Genomic DNA, 13,384 nt, shown 5'->3' on the forward strand with positions numbered 1-13,384 from the left:
AGAAAGTAGATTATTGGTTAGAGATGGGGGTTTGGAGGGTGATAGCTAAAAGATACAGGCTTTCTTTTCAGGGTGATGAAAATGTCCTAAAATTGACTGTGGTGATGACTGCATAACTGTGACTATACCAAAAATCATTCAATTACACATTTTAAGTGAGCAAAGGGTATAGAATGTAAATTATATTGTAGAGATATTACAAAAATTCATTTTGGTGTAATTAATGTTGAAATAATAACGGTTGGTATTTATTAATCGATACTATGTGCCAGGCAGCACTAAAACCTTATATATATTATCTCCTTTAATCCCTCCAATAACTTCATAATATAATGACTTTACTATCTTAATTTTATAGAACCAACTAAGACTTTGATGGGCTAAACTACTTCCACATGGTCAGAAAGCCATTATTTGTCAGGACCGCAATTAAAACTCAGATCTAACAGCAAAGCCCATGCTCTTGATTGACATGTGGTATATTCATATAGAAATACAGGCAATTAAACAATTCTTTACTGACTACTAGAAGAAATTACTATCACTTGGAGGCTAGGTTAAATGCCCATGTAAAGAGGCAAGTTATTCTGCTGCTACATAAAACACTCTGAAATCAAAGTTTCTATTAATAAAAGGACATCATTTTGACATGCTCATATATTGATCTGCCGTTAGTTACATACGTTTATTTGATGTAGATTCTTTTTTATTTTTTGAAAAATATAGAAATGTTATCAATCATCTATATTTTTCATTTTAAATAACTGCTGCCCTCATACCCAGATAATCATTTGTTTATGCCAACATTTACACTGATCACAGGACAGTTGGTGTTTCTTCTTTGACCAACTAGATAACCAAGATAGAAATTTGGTTATTGGCCAATAAAACTATTTTTCAAAACATGGGCCAATGGGTCTCATGCTAGGAGAAGAAAAAAAAGAAAGTAATTAATTAAGTAAAACTGATAGTGCTAAGAGGTATTTTTTTCTTGAGACAAAGCAGCCATAGGTGACAATATACATTACTTCATAGTCTAGTTAGTTCACTAGTATACATAGGTCATCAACCTAAGGATCCATCCACTTACCCAACTCATTCTTTCATTCAACAAATATTGTTGAATGCTCACTATTTGCCATACCCTGTACTGAGTTTTGGAGGTAGAATGGGATGTAGTCCCTATCCTTAAAGGGCTTAGGAGTCAAATGGACTTATAGACATTAAATTATAAAGACACAAATGATAAAATGGTTTTAACTGATTGGATCATGAGGGGAAAATAAATATTTTTTAATATAAGGATATTATAGGATGACTCAGCCTGTTTTTGACTTAGATGTGAAAAAGCATGCCTTTTTAGGGAAAATAAAATTAGTTCATTCAATATGAATTGTATGGGAGAGTTGGAAGGAGAAAACATGAAGCTGGTGTTGAGCCAAGGAAAATTGCAAAAGACCCTTTAAACCATATTAAAAAGTTTAGACTTTATCCTGAGGGAAAGGGGAACCACTGAAGGTTTATATGGGAAAAAGGATCCCTCCGCCAACAATGCACCTATAATCCTAGGCAGTCATCCTGCCAATCCATGGATGCCAATAATCAAGTATAAAGTTACTACATCAATACTACTGGGAAAGTAACTTAAATCCAGCTATTTGTCAATCAGGTAAATGAAAGCACAAAATGAGAGTTCAAAAACTGGCCGGGCGCAGTGGCTTACGCCTGTAATCCCAGCACTTTGGGAGGCCAAGGCAGGCAGATCACAAGGTCAAGAGATCAAGACCATCCTGGCCAACATGGTAAAACCCCATCTCTACTAAAAAAATACAAAAATTGGTTAGGTGTGGTGGTGCTCCTGTAGTCCCAGCTACTAGGGAGGCTGAGGCAGGAGAATTGCTTGAACCTGGGAGGCGGAGGTTGCAGTGAGCCGAGATCGTGCCACTGCATTCAAGCCTGGTGATGACAGAGCAAGACTCTGTCATAAAAAAAAAAAAAAGCTCAAAAAGCATTTTGATTTTATTGCTTATGTCTGAGAACAACAAAAAAAGAATCAATGGATTAAATCAAAGATATACCTTTTTGGAGACTATACGTAAAAGGGAAATTATAAGACTATCTTTAAGAAAATCAAAAAGACCTATGAACTAAACTTATGATAATTAAAATATTTTCAATCACCAAAACACATTATAAACTTTAGAATATTTTGGCTTCCATGTGAATAAAGCTAAGTGCTATGGATTTGGGGGGAAAACAAGGATTATAGACTAAAATTATTTTATGAAGAAATAAATATTTAAATGTAAAAATGAGACCATAAAAACTTCTAGAATAAATTACAAGTGAATATTTAATTACTTAGCAAGATACCAGAGGCAAAGCCATAAACTAAAAATCAATAACTGTAACTATATATAATTAATAACTTCTTTTTCTTAAACATGTAATGAAGGGACTTCTGCTTCTAGCCAAGATGGAGTAACAGGGGCTGGATTTATTATCTGCCACAGGGAACAATTAAAACACTGGACAAGGCCAGCCACAGTGACTCATGTCTGTAATCCTAGCACTTTGGAAGGCCGAGGTGGGCAGGTGGCTTGAGCCCAGGAGTTTGAGACCAGCCTGGGCAACAGGCTGTATCGCTACAAAAGACACAAAAACTTAGCTGTGTATGGTGGTGTATGCCTGTAGTCCCAGCTACTCAGGAGGCTGAGGTGGAAAGACCACCAGAGCCCGGAGATCAAGGATGCAGTGAATCAAAATCATGCCACTGCACTCCAGCCCAGGCAGCAGAGTAAGACCCTATCTCAAAAAACAAACAAACAAAGCACTGGATAGAACATATAAATGATGGTATTTGAAGACAATGGATATCAGGCAAAGAAAGACAATGATCCCTGACAGAAGACAGGCAAATGATGTAAGCCATTAAATGTTTGAGCTTAATGCCCTGGGAGAATTTCTAGGCCATGCTGCAGAGAGGGGAAATCCAGTTAGAGCCTGGTGGACTCCCTGAGTTGAGGAGACAAAGATGACAGTCCAGGTTGACCAAGGTGGGTAGAGTTGGCAGGACAGAGTGCCAAATAGAAGAGAGCAGCAGAGAAACAAGATATGGAGATTTGCAAAGGGTTCCCCTCAAGTCTTCAGCTGAGCACTGATTAGTGCATGCATATGAGAAAACTACCTTAGACCAGGGGAAAAAACAATCTGAAAGGAATACAAACTATAGTACCTATAGCTCAAAAAGGGCTGTCAATAGTACTCATTCCCCCTAGCCAGGATAAGAAATCTCATAATTCACAGGGCATTCTGGAGGCTACTCAGAGAGTCTTGCCTTCATAGTAGGGACCCTAGACTAAATGCTGGTCTGTGATGCCTAACAATTTTTATTTTATCTATTTTTTATTTGTGAGACAGGGTCTTGCTCTGTCGCCCAGGCTGGAGTGCAAGGGTACAATCATGGCTCATTGCAGCCTCAACCTCCGGGACTCAAGTGATCCTCCTGGCTCTGCCTCCCAAAGTGCTGGGATTACAGGCATGACCAACTGTGCCTGCCTCTAACAAATTTTAAAAGCAAGACCTAAAAGGATGAAATTATTTCCAAGTAACTTAACTGTGTTCCAGAACAAAGTCCAAGAATACTTAAAGGAATATAAAAATATCCAGTATCTAAAAAGGTAAAATTCACAATATCTAACACTCCATAAAAAATTACTAGGCATGCAGAAAAGCAGGCAAATATAATTCATAATGAGAAAAATAATTGAAACCAAACCATAATTGATATAGATGATACATGTTAAAATTAGTGGTCAAGGACATTAAAACATTTAATACAGTTGTATTCCATATATTGAAAAGGGTGGAGAAAATTTCGAACATGTAAAGCAGAGACAGACAAAATATAAACAGATTCAAAGTAAATCTTTATTTTATGCATATATGTATGTCATTATTTTGAGATGGAGTCTCGTTCTGTTGCCCAGGCTAGAGTGCGGTGGTGCAATCTCAGCTCACTGCAACCTCTGCCTCCCAGGTTCAAGCACTTCTCCTGCCTCAGCCTCCCAAGCAGGTGGAATTACAGGCATGCGCCACCACATCCAGCTAATTTTTGTATTTTTAGTAGAGACAGGGTTTCACCATGTTGGCCAGGCTGGTCTCAAACTCTTGACCACTGTGATCCACCCACCTTGGCCTCCCAAACTCCTGGGATTACAAGTGTGAGCCACCACACCTGGCCCTCAAATCAGACCTTTAGAGATGAAAGCTACAATGTCTGAGATTTAAAAATCCTCTGCATGGGTTGCATAGCAGAGGAGACTTTGCCAAAAAAGGGGTTACTGAACTTGAAGACACAACAACAGAAACTATCCCAAATAAAACAGAAAAAAGACTAACAAAACAAAAACCAAACCCACGACCCAGAGCATCAGTGAGCTGTGGAACATCTTCACGTGGCCTACTGTATGTCTAAGTGGAGTCCCTGAAGGGGAGGAAAGATATTAGGACAGAAAAAATTATTTGAGGAAGTAATAGTGGCGAAAATTATGAATTTGATGAAAAGTATAAACCCACAGATCCAAGAAGGTCCATGAACCTCAAGCACAAGAAATACGAAGAAAATTATACCAAGGCACATCATAATAAATTGCTCAAAACTTGAAATAAAGAGAAAATCATAAAAGTATCCAGAGAAAAAAAGCATGTTAAATACAGAATCAGGGAGGAGGCAAGGATGTTTACTCGCAACACTTACATTCAACATTGTGCTGGGGCTGGGTGTGATGTCTCATGTCTGTAATCCTAATGCTTTGGGAGGCCAAGGTGAGAGGATGACTTGAGACCAGGAGTTTGAGACCAGCCTGGCAAACATAGCAAGATCCTCTCTCTTTACAACACCAAACCAAACCAAACAAAAACATTGTGCCAGATGCTGTACAGGTGCAGTAAATAAGAAAAAAAGAAACAAAAAGCATCAAGACTGAAAAGGAAGAAGTAAGACTTTCTGTTGTGAAACAACATAATCATTGTCAAAAAATTCAATGGGATCTACAAAAGCTACTAGAACTTATTAGTTTATTAAAAAGTACAGAAGATCAACACATAAAATGATTACATTTCTTTTTTTTTTTTGAGACACAGTCTTACTCTGCCCTCTGTCACCTGGGCTGGAGTGCAGTGGCACGATCTTGGCTCACTGGAACCTCTGCCTCCCGGGTTCCAGCAATTCTCGTGCCTCAGTCACCCAAGTAGCTAGGATTACAGGCATGCACCACTATGTCTGACTAATTTTTGTATTTTCAGTAGAGACGGGGTTTTGTCACATTGGCCAGGCTGGTCTCAAATTCCTGGCTTCAAGTGATCCACACACCTTGGCCTCCCAAAGTGCCGGGATGACAGGTGTGAGCCACTGTGCCTGGCCTGAAATGATTATGTCTCTATGTATAAATAAATGAAAATCAAGGCCAGGCACGGTGGCTCATGTCTGTAATCCTAGCGCTTTAGGTGGCCGAGGCAGGTGGATCACAAGGTCAGGAGTTCAAGACCAGCCTGGCCAAGATGATGAAACCCCGTCTCTATTAAAAGTACAAATAATTAGCCGGGCGTGGTGGCGGGTACCTGTAGTCCCAGCTACTCGGGAGGCTGAGGCAGAGAACTGCTTGAACCTGGGAGGTGGAGGTTGCAGTGAGCTGAGATCGCACTACTACACTCTAGCCGGGGCGACAGGGCGAGACTCCGTCTCAAAGAGAAAGAAAAAGAAAATCAAATTTAAAAATATCATGGTAGCATAAAAAATGTGAAATATGGCCGGGTGCGGTGGCTCACGCCTATAATCCCAGTACTTTGGGAGGCTGAGGTGGGTGGATCACTTGAGGTGAGGAGTTCAAGACCAGCCTGGCCAACATGGTGAAACCCCGTCTCTACTAAAAATACAAAAATTAGCCAGGTGTGGTGTCACACACCTGTAATCCCAGCTACTTGGGAGGCTGAGGCAGGAGAATCGCTTGAAACCGGGAGGCAGAGGTTGTAGTGAGCTGAGATCGTGTCACTGCACTCCAGCCTGGGTGACAGAGCAAGACTCCATCTCAAAAAAAAAAAAAAAAGCGAAATACTTAGGGATCATGCGACAAAGGATATATAAGACCTGTACACTGAAAATGACAAAATAATAATGACATAAAGACATAATGAAGGGATATACGGTGTTTATAAATCAGAAGACTCAACATTTTTTAAACTCTGAGAAGTTTAATCTAAAATTCATATGAGAATTCAAAGGACCCAGAACAACCAAAGCAACTTTGAAAAAGGAGGACAAAGTTGGAGAGCTAGCATAAAATAATTTCAAACTTTATTATAAAGCTACAGTTATCAAGACCGTGCAATACTGGCACAGAGATAGACAAATTAATCAGTGCAGTGGAATAGGAAGCCCAGAAGTAGACCCACATATTTATGGACAACTGAGATTTGGTAGAAGTACAAAGGCAATCCAATGAAGAAATAATTGTCTTCAATGAATGGTACTGGAACACTTGCATCCAAATATGCAAGAAAACAGATATTTGGTCCATACTAACAACCTGTGTAAAAACTGACTCCAAATAGGTTATAGAACTAAATGTAAATCTACAATAATAAAACTTCTAGACGAAGGTACAGGAGAAAATATTTGTGACCCCAGGTTAGTTAAAAATTTCTTAGTTAATAACCCAAAGCACAATCCATCAAAGGAAAAATTCATAAATTAGACTTCGTCAGGATTTAAAATGTCTGCTTTTTGAAAGACACTTGAGAAAATCAAAAGACAAGCAAGATATTGGGAGAAAATCTTTGTAAATTATGTCTCATAATGGGACCCCTGGATCCAGAAAACATAAAGAATTGTCAAAACTTAATAATAAGAAAATAAGAAAACCCAATTTTTTTTAATGGACAAAAGATTTGAACGCAAGCACTCTACCAAGTGAGATGGATGAATGGCAAAAGAAAGATGCATACTATGACTACTCATTAGGGAGATGCAAATGAAAACCCATGAGAGGCCGGGCACGGTGGCTCACACCTGTAATCCCAGCACTTTGGGAGGCGGAGGTGGGTGGATCACCTGAGGTCAGGAGTTCAAGACCAGCCTGGCCAACATGGTGAAACCTCATCTCTACTAATAATACATAAATTAGTCATGTGTTGTGGTGAGCGCCTGTAATCCCAGCTACTCGGGAGGCTGAGGAAGGAGAAGTGCTTGAACCCAGGAGGTGGAGGTTGCAGTGAGCCAAGATTGTGCCATTGAACTCCAGCCTGGGCAACAAGAGTGAAACTCTGTCTCAAAACTCAGTCTTTTTAATGTTAGCCATTAACATATGGAGTGACTGTATCTTTCATACACTGCTGGTGGGAATGTAAAATGGTAAAACACTTTGGAAAACATTGGGCAGTTTCTTAAAAAGTTAAACATATACCTATCATATGATGTAGCCATTATACTCAAGTCTTTACCCAAGAAAAATGAAAGCATATGTCAATACAAAGCCATGTATACAAATGTTCACAGTAGCTTTAATAGCCAAAATTGGAAACAACCCAAATGTATATCAACAAATGAATGGACAATCTGTGATAAATACAATGGACTGTAACTCAGCAATAAAATAAACTACAGATATACACTACAATATGAATGAATCTCAAAATATGCTGTGTAAAAGAAGTCAGACAAAAAATAGTACATACTTTATGATTTCATTTATATGGAATTCTAGAAAATGCAAACTAATTTAAAGAGATAGAAATCATATCAGTGGTTACCTGGGGGAAGGGGGTGGTGATGGCAGGTAAAAAGGAGTAGGTAGGAGGGGCTAAAAAGGGGCCTGATGAAGCTTTTTGGGAGTGATAGTGGATATGTTTATTTCCACTATGATGGTGGTTTCACAGATATATACCTGTTAAAACAAATTATGCTCTTTAAATATGTACACATTATTGTTGTAGAAAGATGTACCAAATTGAAATAAGTCTGGGTGTGGTAGCTCATGCTTGTAATCCCAGCACTTTGGGAGGCAGAAGCAGGCGGATCATTTGAGGTCAGGAGTTCGAGACCAGCCTTGCCAACATGGTGAAACCCTGTCTCTACTAAAAACACAAAAATCAGCTGGGTGTGGTGGCGCATGCCTGTAATCCCAGCTACTTGGGAGACTAAAGTGAGAGAATTCTTTTAATCTGGGAGGCAGAGGTTGCAGTGAGCAGACATTGTGCCACTTCACTCTGGCCTGGGCAACAGAGCGAGACTCTGTCTCAAAAGAAAAAAATAAATAAATTAAATGAAGTAGAGAAAAATTTTGCAAAATATTTGCCAGTTAAAAGCTATTCTGGGCCGGGCATGGTGGCTCACATCTGAAATCCCAGCACTTTGGGAGGCCGAGGAGGGCAGATCACGAGGTCAGGAGTTCAAGACCAGCCTGGCCAACATGGTGAAACCCCGTCTCTACTAAAAATACAAAAACTAGCAGGGCATGGTGGCGCTTGCCTGTAATCCTAGCTACTCAGGACGCTGAGGCAGGAGAACTGCTTGAACCCAGGAGGTGGAGGTTGTAGTGAGCTGAGATCATGCCACTCCACTCCAGCCTGGGTGACAGAGTGAAACACTGTCTCAGGAAGAAAAAAAAAAAAAAAAAAAAAAGCTATTCTGAATATCAGAGAGGTGAACACACACACACATACACTTACCTACAAACTCAAAAGAGACAGGTAGGAAAACAAAACAAAAAAAAGAGTAGTGTCCATTTAAAATATGAAACATGTAACTTCACTAAGGATCAAAGAAGTAAAAACAGAAATAATATAACACCTCATTTCACCCACCAAATTGGCAAATAAGAGGAAAAAATATACTTTTTTTGGGGTAAGGGTATAAGAAAATAGTTTCATACATTGCTTGAAGAATAGGATGGGTATGCTCTTTGACCTAGTAATACACTTTTGGGAATTCATACAAGGCAGTTTCTTGTTTGTTTTGTTTTAGCAAAAGAGGCAAGGCATAATTAGGGAACGTACAGAAGGAATACAACGGTGCATCTGGGAAACGTGACTTCTTTGATCTGTAAGTTTGGGTTTCTTTGTAGCCTGTGTTTTATCTGAAGTTAGGTGTTGAAATTTTGGGTAATTTTTTATTTCCTTCTTTTTGTTTCTGTGTATTTTCTAAAATCATATTTTGCAAAGTCTATTACTTCTGTAATTAGAAGAAAAGTGATACGAAACCTTTTAGGTAATTTCAAATCTAACTATAAACTACCAACAAAAAAAATGGCAATATATATATTTCCAGAAAATAATTTGACAATAGGAATCAAGAAAGTTTAAGTAAGCTCATTTCTTTTAACCAAATAATTCTCCATATTGTAAACTATAACTGAGAAGAAAAAAATTTTAGGAAATAAATAGAAACTCAAAGATTTTTATTTTTATTTTATTTTTTTGAGACAGAGTTTCGCTCTTGTTGACGAAGCTGGAGTGCAATGCACGATCTCGGCTCACCGCAACCTCTGCCTCCTGGGTTCAACCAATTCTCCTGCCTCAGCCTCCCCAGTAGCTGGGACTACAGACATGCGCCACCACGCCCGGCTAATTTTTTTTTTTTTGCATTTTTAGTAGAGACGTGGTTTCTCCATTTTGATCAGGCTGGTCTCGAACTCCTGACCTCAGGTGATCCACCTGCCTCGGCCTCCCAAAGTGCTGGGATTACAGGCGTGAGCCACCGCACCCAGCCAAAGATTTTTATAAAAGAATATTTTATCCCAATTTTATTAATATTTTTACTTTCCCTTTTATTTTTCTTTCAAAGATAAAAATTCATCCAAAAACCCAGAAAATATTATTTTTTTCCATTTCTTAGGAGAAAGCTAAGTTGTATGGACAATACCTTTTTGTGTGTGGCACAAAATATTCCATATTGCTCAGATTCATTTTAGCAGCAATCTTCTCTTTTCTCTTTTATAACTTCAGTCCTTTGTATTTATGATGCAACCTATAGAAAAAGAAGAACAAAATACATAATTATCAGCCAAATTAAAGAATCAATAATTGCTCATGTGGTAGTTTTACATATTTACAAATGTAATATCACAAAGTTAAAATTTTATATTCATCTGTTTGTGGATGGCAAAGTTAAAAGGTAAGATGCTCAAAACAAAGATGCAAGCTACTCTTTCACAGGCAATATCTGGGAAACAAATGTGTCGTTAGATTTAAGAATCTATACTGAAGCTTCCACTGGTTTGTTTGTGTCCAGGTAACTTAATGGAGGTTACCAGTAGACAGCACTAATCTGACAGCATGCGGTAATGCTACTGATTCTCTGTCGTTAAGGCTTCTATTTTGAATTGCTTTTCCAATAGACATGATGATTTGCATTGATTACTCTACCTTTCCTTTCCTAGGCTCTCCTATAACCAATCTTCCACATTTTCAGGGTGATGATTATTATTTATTTATTTATTTTGAGACGGAGTCTTGCTCTGTTGCCCAGGCTGGAGTGCAGTGGCATGATTTCGGCTCACTGCAACCTCTACCTCCCAGGTTCAAGCAATTCTCCTGCCTCAGCCTCCCAAGTACTGGGATTATAGGCATCTGCCACCAAGCCTGGCTAATGTTTGTATTTTCAGTACAGACGGGGTTTCACCATGTTGGCCAGGCTGGTCTCGACTTCCTGACCTCAAGTGATCCACCCACCTTGGCCTCCCAAAGTGCTGGGATTACAGGCGTGAGCCACCGTGCCCGGCTGGGGTGATGATTATTTTTAAATTATCTATTAAAGAAGTACATGCCCAATGTAGAAAACTTGGGAAATACACACTATTAAGAAAAAAATCCGGCCGGACGCAGTGGCTCACGCCCGTAATCCCAGCACTTTGGGAGGCCAAGGCAGGTGGATCACTAGGTCAGGAGTTCAAGACCAGCCTGACCAACATGGTGAAACCCCGTCTCTACTGAAAATAAACAAATTAGCTGAGCCTGGTGGCATGTGCCTGTAATCCCAGCTACTCAGGAGGCTGAGGCAGGAGAATCGCTTGAACCCAGGAGGCAGATGTTGCAGTGAGCCGAGATCGCACCACTGCACTCCAGCCTGGGTGACAGAGTGAGACTCCATCTCCAAAAAAAAACAAAAAAAAAAGGACAGAAAAAAATCCATAATCCTATCCAGGCAAAACTCCATTAACAATCTGGCATACTTTTCTCCATGGACGTATTTATTTCTGCCTGCATTTTTTAAATGCAGCTGAGATCACATTATATGTGTAATTCCATAGTTCACCTCTTTTATCTAACTCTATGACTATTTTGCCATGTCACCAAATACTGTTCACAAAGGTCATTTTAATGACTACTTATTGTCTGTCTTATGGAAGAGCTGCAATTCATTCACAACCATTTCTCCACAATCAGAAACCAAGGCTGTATTCAACCTTTTGTTGAACTATTGAAAATTATTGTGTCTGGAAGATCTTGGTGCCTATTACTTATCTACATTTTGGAGGCTTTCTTGAGAATGGCTTTCTAGAAGTAGAATTATTGGGTCAAAGAATATAACAATTTAAAACCTACATATATTGGAATAATTTTTAGATGCTTGACTAGCATTGTAGATGAAGGCCTTACAGGAAAAAACTAGAAAAAAACTATGGACTTCCATTTTCACATTTTTCTTGCTGAGAATATCCCACTCTTGTCTCATGCCTATAGTTATAAACTGAACGTTTTCATTATTTTTGTTACTCCTTCCGATTCTGTCTGTGGCTGTGGAATGCTTCAGATTAACTGGTAGCTAAAACTTGCCTGAATTCAGCATCACATTTTACCTAACCACTAACCAATCAATAACTGCAATGTTTGCATGTCTACTCTGCTAATGTAGTCTGACTATAGCTCCAATAAACTAAAATATTCCTTATGACATCATATGAACACTAGTTGCTAAATTTCTAAGAAAGTAGTTTCAGCTGGGCACAGTGGCTCACACCTGTAATCCCAGCACTTTGAGAGGCCAAGGCGGGTGGATCACCTGAGGTCAGGCGTTCAAGACCAGCCTAACCAACATGGAGAAACCCTGTCTCTACTAAAAATACAAAATTAGCCGGGTGTGGTGGCGCATTCCTGTAATCCCAGCTACTCGGGCAGCTGAGGCAGGAGAATTGCTTGAACCTGGGAGGCGGAAGATGGGGTGAGCCGAGATCACGCCATTGCACTCCGGCCTGGCAACAAGAGCAAAACTCTGTCTCAGAAGAAAGAAAAGAAAGAAAAGAAAAGAAAACAAAAGAAAAGAAAAAAGAAAAGAAAGAGAGTTTCAAATAAGGCATCTTACAAATCAGGAAACATTCATTCCTAGAAAATAGTTTTCTCTCTCTTTCTTTCTTTCTTCTCTCTCTTTCTTTCTTTCTTTTTTTATTTTTTGAGACAGAGTCTGGCTCTGTTGCCCAGGCTGGAGTACAGTGGCGAGATTTCAGCTCACTGCAACCTCCACCTCCCAGGTTCAAACGATTCTCATGCCTCAGCCTCCTGAGTAGCTGGGAGGACAGGCTCTTGCCACCACGCTGGGCTAATTATCCTCTCTCTAAATAGTTACATAATTAATTTTCTTTCTCTATCTCTTCTTTTTTTTTTTTTTTTTTTGAGACTCAGGCTGGAGTGCAGTGATGCAGTATCGGCTTACTGCAACCTCTGCCTTCTGGGTTCAAGCGATTCTCCTGCCTCCGCCTTCCAAGTAGCTGGGATTACAGGCGTGCACCATCACGCCTGGCTAATTTTGTATTTTTAGTAGAGATGGGGTTTCGTTATATTGGCCAGGCTGGTCTCAAACTCCTGACTTGCGATGATCCACCTGCCTCGGCCTCCCAAAGTGCTGGGATTACAGGCGTGAGCCACTGCGCCCAGCCCACTTTTACATAATTTTCTTAAAATGCATGCATATTCTCTTCATCTTTGGTTGCCAAGCTCTATATATGTTCTAAAATTATCTCTCTAAGACTTCTAGGAATTAAGCCTTCTCAGTTTTATCTTTTCTTTGTTTGCTTTTCTGCTACAATATTGCATTGCTATTGAAGCTGAAGACAGTATTCCTGAAGTTCATCCATTGAACCTAAAGGATATTTTCAATTTTCTTCCATTTTACTACCCCCACTTCCTTCTTCATAAATGTCTCTTGGATCCCATGAAACTGTCTTCTGTTTTTCCAAATTATTCTGATTATACTTCCTCTTCTCTCTGATGCCTAAATGAATGTGTTCCTCTAAGGATTTCCCCAAGTCCTCTGTGTGACTGCAAGCTGCTATCTTAATTTCTGCCCATTTAATGATTTTAAGTAATACTGTGTCGCTAGACAGTACTGACC

At 39.4% G+C, this 13,384-nt stretch overlaps 1 protein-coding gene across 28 annotated transcripts in view; it reads right to left on the minus strand.

Annotated features, from left to right (window-relative positions):
* TAOK3 (TAO kinase 3) overlaps window positions 1-13,384 on the minus strand; it is a 223,643-nt gene that overhangs the window by 106,758 nt on the left and 103,501 nt on the right. For 20 of the 28 annotated variants that reach the window (XM_016924344.4, XM_016924350.4, XM_063785053.1 and 17 more), the window contains exon 2: window positions 9,920-10,024. The gene's annotated coding sequence lies outside the window, so the exon portion shown is untranslated. Of the gene's footprint in view, window positions 1-4,759; window positions 4,937-9,919; window positions 10,025-13,384 lie in introns of all 28 variants that reach the window. The other 8 variants (XM_054664681.2, XM_054664680.2, XM_063785056.1 and 5 more) reach the window with 1 other exon arrangement.

This window comes from Pan troglodytes, chromosome 10, assembly GCF_028858775.2.
Source record: "Pan troglodytes isolate AG18354 chromosome 10, NHGRI_mPanTro3-v2.0_pri, whole genome shotgun sequence".
NCBI classification, from domain to species: domain Eukaryota; kingdom Metazoa; phylum Chordata; class Mammalia; order Primates; family Hominidae; genus Pan; species Pan troglodytes.